The sequence below is a fragment of the Protopterus annectens genome, chromosome 1.part1 (assembly GCF_019279795.1).
Source record: "Protopterus annectens isolate FY-2018-M chromosome 1.part1, PAN1.0, whole genome shotgun sequence".
In the NCBI taxonomy this organism is placed as follows: Eukaryota; Metazoa; Chordata; order Ceratodontiformes; family Protopteridae; genus Protopterus; species Protopterus annectens.
In genome coordinates, this window is record NC_056726.1 from 305213526 (window position 1) to 305224073 (window position 10548).

Here is a 10548-nt window from a genome sequence, read left to right on the forward strand (position 1 = left end):
TCTCAGAGACTGCTTTGATACCACAAACTGGGATGTCTTCAGGGAGCCAGCCATGGTGAACATAGATGAATATACTGAGATAGCTATAGCTTACATATTCAAATGCATGCTGGATGTAATGAACATCAAAAATATTAAAGTAAGAGACAACCAAAAACCATGTCTAAACAGCAGGGTGTACAAGTTGCTAAGGAAAAGAAACACTGCTTTCAGGGCAAAGGATAAGAAGGGTCTAAGTGTGGCAAGGGCTAATCTAGAAATGGGTATCAAGAAGGCTAAGAGGGAGTATGGAAAGAAGATACACGGATGTTTCAAGGATGCAAAAGGCTCAAGAAGCCTGTGGCATGGTATTCAACAGCTAACTGACTACAAGACCAAGTCAGCTCAGTGTGATGATAGCACTGAATTTCTGGACAATCTAAACACATTTTAAGGTAGATTTGAAGGGAAAAACAACTTGGATGCTGTATAGCTTCTCAATGGCCAAAAGGAGGCAGTACTCAACTTCAGTGCTGTGGATGTAAAGAGCCAACTGAGGAAAGTGAACCCCAGAAAGGCTGCTGGCCCTGATAACATTCTGGGGAAAGTATTGAGGGGTTGCACAGACCAACTCAGCATAGTCCTGACGGACATCTTCAATAGTTCACTTGTCCAGGAAAAAGTACCAGTATGCTTCAAAGCTACCAACATAATTCAAATGCCCCAAAACAGCCAACCCCACCTGCCTAAATGATTACAGGTTGGTGGCCCTTACAGCAAATGTAATGAACTACTTTGAAAGTCTGGTTAAAAGGCATTTGACTACAGTACTACCCTAATCCTTTGACCCACTGCAGTTTGCTTACCAGGCAAATAGATCAACTGCTGATGCCATTTCAGTGGCATTTTACCTCACATTGGAACATTTTGAAGAGAGGAACAACTATGCCAGGCTGTTGTTCACAGATTTCAGTTTGGCATTCAATACAGTGATTCCAATGCAATTTATAGCAAAGCTAATCAACCTTGGCATAAATAAAGGGCTGTGCAACTGGATCCTTGCTTTCCTGACTGGAAGACCAGAAAGGGCCCGTGCTGGTAACAACATTTTGGGGACTATTACAATCAACACTGAAGACCCCAAGGCTGTCTGCTGAGTCCTCTACTGTTCACAATCCTTACCCATGACTGCTCTGCAAAAACTAACAACAACCACATCATCAAATTCACAGATGACACCACAGTGGTGGGACTCATAAGTGGTGATGTCGAGAGTGGGTATATCGATGAGGTCAACTCCCTGATTGAATGGTGCAATAACAACAATGTGGACCTGAATGTCAATAAAACAAAAGAAATCATTATTGACTTCAGAAAGAGCTCTGCCGTGCACTTGCCCCTCAAGATCAATGGTGAATAAGTGGAGAGAGTCCAAACTACAAAGTTCCTGGGGTTAAATATATCAGAGGATCTTTCTTTGAGTTCAAACACAGGCCAGCTTATTAAAAAAGCCTGCACATGACTATACTTCCTAAGAAGGATTAGAAAAGGAATGCTCTCTATGAATGCTCTGAATACCTTCTACAGAGGAGCCACTGAGAGTATTATCACCAGCTACTGCACTATATGGTTTGGTAACAGCACAATGGCTGAAAGGAAGAAGCTGCAAAGAGGAATAAGAACAGTAGAAAAGATTGTGGGCTCTAGTCTTCCTACCTTACAGGACCTCCTTGAAATGAGATGTAAAAAGAGGTCCCACAAAATACTGAGTGACAGTTCACATCCATTGCATAGCTGGTTAACTAAATTTGCATCTGGTAGAAGGTTATGGAGTATCCGCTGCAGGACCTTCAGATTCATGAACAGTTTTTATCCAGCTGCAGTAAGACGCATTAATGCAGATGTAAATCTGGATCTATCAAAACTATAATAGATTGTTCTGCTCTCATTCTTTTCTTTTTTGTATACAGTAATTCTGTTTATTTATTGCACACTAAAATTAATATATTCTCATTCAAGTGCAATTCCAATCACTTCCTTATGTGCAATATCACCCAATCTCATCTGTGTATACAGTGTACTTTTCTTTTCATGTGTTAACCAGCTAGTAGTTAGTCCAGGGTCTATATTAGAACATTGAAGTTTTAAAACATCGAATGTTCTACTATGGACTCCTATTCAGCGAACGCTGACAATATCGAACATGCAGAACAGCGAATGTTTTCCTAGGGAAAACATTCGCTGTTCCAAAACACATACACACAACACAAACAGACCAAACAAACAGCAACCCACACACATACACCTAAAATCTTACATCTAACCCTACACTAAACTGTACATACACCACTAACTATCCACTTACCTTAACCCAAACCATAACCCTAAGGTCCATCACTATCGCACACTCACCTCACCCGTGCCCTAACCCTAACTCACCTACCCCACCCTAACTCTCACGTCCACACAATCGCACACTTACCTGACCCACATCCTAACCCTAACTCACCTAACCCACCCTAACCCTCACATCCACACAATCACACACGTACCTGATCCGAGCCCTAACCCTAACTCACCTAACCCGCCCTAACCCTCACATCCACACAATCGCACACATACCTAACCCATGCCCTAACCCTAACTCACTTAACCCGCACCCAATTGCACACTTACCTGAAGCCAACCCGTAGCTTTCCACCACAGCGCTGAAAATAGTGAAACGACAGAAACGGACAACTGAATTCTTTCCCCTAGGAAAAAATTTGGTTTTCTGTAGCTTCGCTATTTTCAGCATTCGCTGAATAGTTTTGAAACTTTGATGTTCTAATATAGACCCGTTAGTCCAGTGTAATAAATAGTGTACAAGCATGGGCATCAGCTACCTAGATATTTACTTTTGTATTATAGTTATTGTTTATTCTTTAATACCTATCATGTCTTGTCTTTTTGTGTTTGTTTTCTCCTGTAAAAGAGCTGACACTCAAAATTTCATTAAGGTAGCACTTGTGCTTTCTAAATGACAATAACGTTTCTTTGAATTTTTGAATCTTTGAATATAAAATATATAGGAAACAATTAGAGGAAATCAGAAAAGATTGAGAAGTCAAAGTGGATAAGCAATTCACAAGGAAACAATGAGAGGACATATCTATGGCTCTGGAATGTGCAACAAGGTCTAGAAGATTTATATCTTTTTTCTTGGAAGCATTTGCATAGGTATTTTGTTTTACCCCAAGCAGACTCCAAAGAATTTTTCCTCAAGTAGATGGCAAATGTTGGAATATATGTTTTGGGAGTATAACTTGAGTACTGTCTCAGAAATATTACTGCAAAATCCAAATCAAAGTCTAAACCAACTGTATTTTAAGTATTGAAAATTGTAACAGAAATAAAAGAACTGGAAGTTAGATCTTTAGAAAAGGGTAGGAGCAAACTACATAGAAAAAAAATCAGAAATTGTGGGAACAATAGATGCAGAATAATGCTTTAGAGGAGGAGGAATGAGTTATAAGGGAAGGCAGGAATTCATTAATTATGTAATGTTGAATTGATGATAAATATACATAAAAATACATGTGGTGTATAATGTTTGTAACTTGGAATATGTTAATATGGTTTGTTTTCTTTAATATAAATGTATGTTTGATTAAGTCTTGCATGATAATCCAATAAAGGTGTTAAAAATAACAAAAAAAAAAGATTACAGTATCCTTTTTTTAGAAAAATACAATGTTTAAATTAAAGTATATATAACATTAACAGACATTTCTTTGCAAACACACAGGAAACTCTTCAACAGACTCATAATAAACATTACTTATACTTCTAATATTTTGATAATCTCTTTATTAGATGAAAGCATTGCAGTCAACCTTTGGTTAAATATTTAAAGAAATTTAAGCAATGTTGTATTGAACAGATTATTTTGTTAATCCGGTAAATGAGCATGCTAAACATGTTAGTTTATGGCCCTGAACATCACAGATCACTGTTAAAAATATGCCTAATTAACAGACCATGTACATGCAGAAGTAACTTAAGATTTTCTTATTGCAGGCTGTTTTAATACATGGGGTACTTAAGGTATAACCAATAACTTTAATCCTTAACAAAGACTGCAACGTTTTTTGAAAATGTTCTTATTTGATGATGTGTCCTCAGACCTGCAACTGTTGATATTATAAATTACAAATGACAGGAATGAATATAATGAATAAACATGGGGGTCTTGATTCAAGCAGCACAATCCTGAATAAAGATTATTGTTTAATCTCCAAAATACTTACATTGCAGTGTGTTTTTTGAAGTACCTTAGACTAAAATGGATTGCAGTCAGGTTAGCAAGACACTCACAAATATACATGAAGAAATTATTAAGGCATACTTTTAACAATACACAGTGCAACCTTTTCAGGAGCAGTTATCTTAAAAAAGCAGAGTGTGGCAGAACATTCAGAAGATGTCCCGCTAGTGATCGTGATCACAGTTGCTAAACTGAAAGCTTGTATGTCGTCAAACATTTTTTTAATGTTCAAATGCCTCTACAAGTTGGCACCCAGGGCAGGATCCCTGTTTGTCCCCTGTAGTTATAGCATTGGACCACAGTGTGCTAATAGTACTTTCTTTTCTGTAGTGATCTTTACTGTACTGCTCTAAGCTGCTTTGCCTCCTACCAGTCTGGACATCCCAACAGAATTTGGGAGGTTTTTATTAGTTTTACCTTATTCTGTTAAATTTGAACTATCTTATTGTTCACAGTTTCTCTTATATGAAAGAAAGGTTTGAGTTATTGCTGAGCAGATGTCACTCAGATGGACCTCCGTGTATATGCCCTGTCGGATAGTTTGGATGTCCTCACTACTGACTATGTTGTAACTGGTTAGAAATGAGCTGCTCCATGACTAAAGCCTTGACAATTTGTACTATCTTTTAGGGTCATATGCTTTGTCATTGTCATTTTATATCACATATGGTGTACATAAATGTTATTCTCAAGGACTGATTGACACTTAGAGACCAAGCACCTGCCACTGCTAAGCTTTTTGGCTTTTATTTGAGAAGTATTGACTGAACTAAGCACTTGATACCTCCTGAAATTCTTGGTATTGTTAATCATGTCTTGATTTCTTCATGGCTTGGTTGAAATGCCTTTTTAAAACTAAAACTGACTGGCTGCAACTTGTGCCAACAGCTAAAGCGTTGTTATTTGTTAGTATATATTGGCAGTGCAATAGTGACCATCACCTAGAGCCAATGTTCACACCATAGGGTGGCTATCCCTGCTGTATAATTGCCAATATATCAGTCAATTACTGTAGGGTCAACACAGACTGCTGTCTGACTTTGTATCATATTTAAAAAAAATTGGTGTTAGTTTTCATATGCTTATATGATTTACGTTTCTCTAACCTGAAATAGTTAATAGTTCACTACTATAACAACTATCCCGCACAGATGTTGCTCTCTTCTACCCTTAGCCTGCTAGAAGTTCATAGCATGTTGCTTGAATCATCTGGTGTTTGAACTTTCCTGTTTTAGGTTCCATGCCCTTGGAAAGTGCTACGTCTAAGTTATGGGGGGGGGGGGTGTCATCTTGGATTGTTTGAAGAATTCTATGAAGTCTTATCTTTTTGACTTGGCTTATAATAATGAACCAGCAAGTATTAGAATGTCTTTATGATAAATAATTTATCTATGTTACTTCATTGTTTTATTGTTTATATTTAGTTTGTAAATGTGCTTAGTGGTTAAGGAGAGAAATAAAGTTGTAGCCGAAGTTATAAAGAGAGACTACTTGTACCTAATCAGGTGATGGCTATGAAAAGAACTGAAGGAATAAATTAGAAATTAGGATTTAAGGTAGAATGTGGTTACTACTAACCTCAGATTTGTTCATGGCACTCAGGGAGGTGAACTTGGGGACATTAAATGCAATGTTTTACAAATTATATCAACTATAACCGATGAAGAATAATATAAGGCGTACTACTCTAAGTTCTGTCTTTTTCTTGTATTAAGCATGTAAGCCCCATTGGAACTAATGTCTCTTCTCGTGGGAGACCTAACACTGTCCAGTTAAGTGACTTAGAGTTACATTGTAGTGAAATTGAGATGGAAGGAATAAAACACATGACTACTGGATGAAGCCCATTAATTAGTAGGTCACAGACTTAATTATTTGTGCTAAACTGTCTGACTTTTAATACCATATGCCCCAGAACAAGAAAATGTAACAAACAGGTATGTGTTTTTTTTTTACCAATGGTAGGTTCATTACTGCCTCATGTCACATTATTACAATTAAATTATTAGTTAACATCTGTCAGATTGCCCAGTTTCTCCTTCTGATAACATGTACGACGGGGCTTTTCAGCAATGAGATTTATAGCTATTCCAGGATACAGCTATTTATATTCATATCATTTCTGTCACTCATGCTGTTTACTGATGCATTCTATTACCAGCATATTCTTTGTTATCAGCTTTTTAAAAATATTGGGCTATAGTTCTGAATTTCCTAGCTCAAGAATCTGGGACAAAGACTAAAATAATGGGGGAGTCAAAGACTCAAAATCAGGAACACCTAAGTATTATTCTAACATGAATTTTCTGTAAAGTATGAGCTTTAATGTCTAGTATTATTAATTGATTGCAATCCTCAGCAATTTACCAGAAAATCAAAAATTGTATGAGAGACAAATGCAAACAAAGAAAGTAAAATCTGAGATATTCTGCAAAAGTCATTGAGAGTTGAAAAGTATATATTGCACTTTTAGCTAGTTCCACTGTCATAGAAAGGGATAGAACATTGAAAATGACCAAGGTAACCCAAGTTTTATTAGCAGTTTAGGCACCTGTGGAGCTGACATTGGGGAGCAGATTAATGAAAGGAGTAAGGCTGTTTGCTTCTTTTAAAATGGGAAAGGTGAGGAACATGTAATTAAGTATGCTCTAGGTGGCTGAATCCCTGACAAAGTCTGTGGACTACACAGTGGGTACTGTCTACAAAGAAGGGGGGCATGACCAATCAATTGCATTACATGGAGGTGTAAATGTAAATTACAAAGGCCAATTCACACAAATCTCTTGGATTTTATGGTGATGGTAGGTCTTATAAACAAAATCTGAATCATGCCAGTGAGGGAATAACAGCTGCCTTTCCTGCTTCACCCAGCTCAGTTAAAAACTGGCACTAGAGATCTAGCCCTAAGGAATGAGTGGGCCCAGTGTGTAACCGGGAGGGATGGTTTCAATGGGAAACAGATTAAAACAAGGTATACTGGACTCTTGGAAGGTTATAAAAGCAATGCGTGCATTTTCAGTTGTGTATTATGTATGTACTGGTGCCCAGTTGTGAAGATGATGCACTCTACAATTTCAATTACTATCTTGATTTATCAGCTATGCTGTCCAAAAGACCTTATTCTAGTATAGATCAATCCATCTGAAAATTAAACAACTTGCAAACAAGCAAATAATGAAACACTAAACTAACATCAGGTATTCCAAGGGCAATAAAGATCCATTCAGTCTTCTATTTCACCACAAAACTCTTTATTTCATCAAATAAAGAGTTTTGTGGTGAAATTGAAGACTGAATAGGTCTTTGTTGCCCTTAGAATACCTGGTGTTAGTTTAGCATTTCATTATCTGGTTGTTTGCAAGTAGTTTATTGGAAATGCTACTGACTTTGAATTTTGAAAATTAAACACATATGGCACTTAGTAAATATAAATTGGATTGGTTTGACATTTGGTCCTTCATTTTGCTGTCTTCCTCTCAAGCTGAAACAATTAAAATGATATATTTGTTGTTAACTTTGTTATCCAATTTCAGCATGTCATGCAAGTGTTTTTTCAGTTCAGTTCTTGTCTGGGGTGCTGTTTGTGCAGACTCTGCATGTCCTTCCGATGTTTGCATAGGTTTTCTCTGGATAACCCATTTTCCTCCCACATTCCCAAGAAATGATATAAGGTGGATTGAGGACTTTAAACTACTTTTGGGTGTGAGTTTGTATATGAGTGATATGAAAGAAAGACATGGAAATCTGGTTCTGTTTCTCCCTTTGCCTTGAAAGCTCTGCAGGTAGTGGTAGCTGTCCTTAGGGTTACTCTAGGAGTCAGATATGACTTATAAGAGAGTGAGTGACTTTTTTTTTTTAAAACAAATGTATTTTTGGGTCCTTAAATATATACCTGCTTGGTAAATACAGTTACTGCAGATAGACCACTCAGGGAAGCTTTTTTTTTTTTAGATTTGAATTTTATAGCAAAATTCTTAATGCAACAGCACTATAGTAAGGAAAGCTTTTCTCCTCCCTTCAAAAACATAATATAGTTTGTCCTTGAAATGATTAAATAGTAATAAACCCATGGAGTAAATTATGGCAAGTATAATGTCACATTTTGTTTAACGTATAGCTGCCTCCTGTTTCTTTCTGTGTATTTTATACATATGACTTCCTTTTGCATAGACAAGGTATTATGGGAACATGTGCAAAGTACTAACCCCATTCTTCTTTTCCTGTCAGGTGATCATCTATGTAAAACTAATTCTGATAAACATGCAAGGCACTGCATTACTATCCTTATATTACCAATATCTTATTCCATATTTTATGAAAGCCTTTAGAGAAAATACTTTAATTGTTATGACATACAGTCTAGAATTTAAAATCTGTCCTTTGTGTAGCTTTCAGATTTCTGCCTGCCTACTTATGTGTATTTTAATCACTATATTCTTTCATACTTCAGCTAAAAATAAATGTATCATTCCAGTTCTCTTCATTTGGATGGCATAAACATATTGATATAATTTACAACATGAATATTGCGTATGTCAGTATTTTTTAATCATTCCTGATTTCAGTTTCTATGTGCTAATCTCTCTTTTGTTTCTCTTAGAGTTCTTTTTTCCATTTCAGTGGTGCAGTTGGAGACTTGATCTTCTCGGTGAACACATATGGCTTGACCTGATCAAGTCTCGTAGGTTCTGTGAGAAGCAGCCTGCCACACACAATTCCTCTGATAAGAGGCAGACGGGGAAGCATTCAAGCTTTGATGATGAAATCATTCGCCTGTGGCCTTTTCAGCGATAACACTAACAGCAGGAAAGCATGGAAGATAAGAAACAAGTACAAACTTAAGACACTGTGATTCTTTCATGCAGATTTATTATTCATTTAATTTGTGATACAGCAATGGTTTGCGTATGTACCTTGCCACAGACGTAAGAAAGTGTACCATTTTAAAATATAAACAATTTGTGAATCATGTAGATTCACTAATTCAAGTGTTCATTCTTTCAAGAGTAGCAGTAAATGGAAATATTTATTTTTACATAAAACTAGTAGTTATGTATGACATAAAAAGTACACTGGTATTGAAACAGAATAACATTACAAAATCGTACATCACATTTTTATTTGCAGATACTTTCATACCCTTTGAAGGCTTTATACAACAAAGTTAAAATGATTTATATTTGAAAAACATTAATTATAGAAACACAGACATGTATGCCTTAGCAGCAGGTGATGGCTGCTTGGCCATGCAGTCAGTTCATTTCTGACTGGACAAGCTGGTAGTCCAAAGTATCCAATAGCATATTTTTCCAACTTCTTAAGGACTTAGCTATGTCAGTAAAGTTTATTCTTTAATTGTTGCACTATTCCAGAATCATCACCCTCTTCAAAAAGACTATGCCAATCATCCACAATTATTTCTGGTAAACTATACTCCTTGTATCTTCTCCAAACCACCTATACATTATCTTCAAATCAGGTTCACTTTTATTGTGGATAGCTCTTTTTTAAATATAGTACCCACTCTGTGAAACTCCTTGTGGTACTAAAACATTTCTATCATATCACCAGTGTTCCATTTTTTTATTCAGGCCTGTTCCTTCTCTTACAGTGTCTTATTGTGGTTTTCTTCTGGAGAAAGATAACACTCTGTTTCATTTTGCTGCCTCCACCTTGCCTACATCATTGCAAGGAATATTTCAGAACTGTGGAGTACTCCAACAATGTTTTAAAAACTGGTTATAAACAGGAATGGCAGATTAGTGTGTTGTTGCTTGTAACTGCTTCAGCAGTGCATCCAGTTACGCCACCAGCATTCTTTGATGATTATCACATTGCTTTTTTGTCTTCAGATCATCTGATATGACTATTTGCACATCTCTTTATACTATTACCAGTAAAACAGCTCCTCTTCAGTTCTGCACTTCTTGATAATTGCTTCTAAGAGTCATTTGTTTGCATTTTTGCACTGAATTTAATCTGGCATATTTTAGATGATTCCTCTAGTTTTGTCACTTTTCTCTCATCCTTTGTACATCTTATGTAGAAAACCAACTGCATATATTTGTGGTGCCAGGGGAAAAAAATCTAATTTGTTATATGTTATCTATAGTTTAACATAATTTCATTGCTTAGTACTAGACTATCTGCCCTAGTGGGCTATTTTAAGCCTAGCCAAATTTCTCACCCCAAAGGTAAGAATCAGACCTTATACTTTGTGTCAATGAAGTAAACACCTTAAACATTATGCCAACCCCCAACTA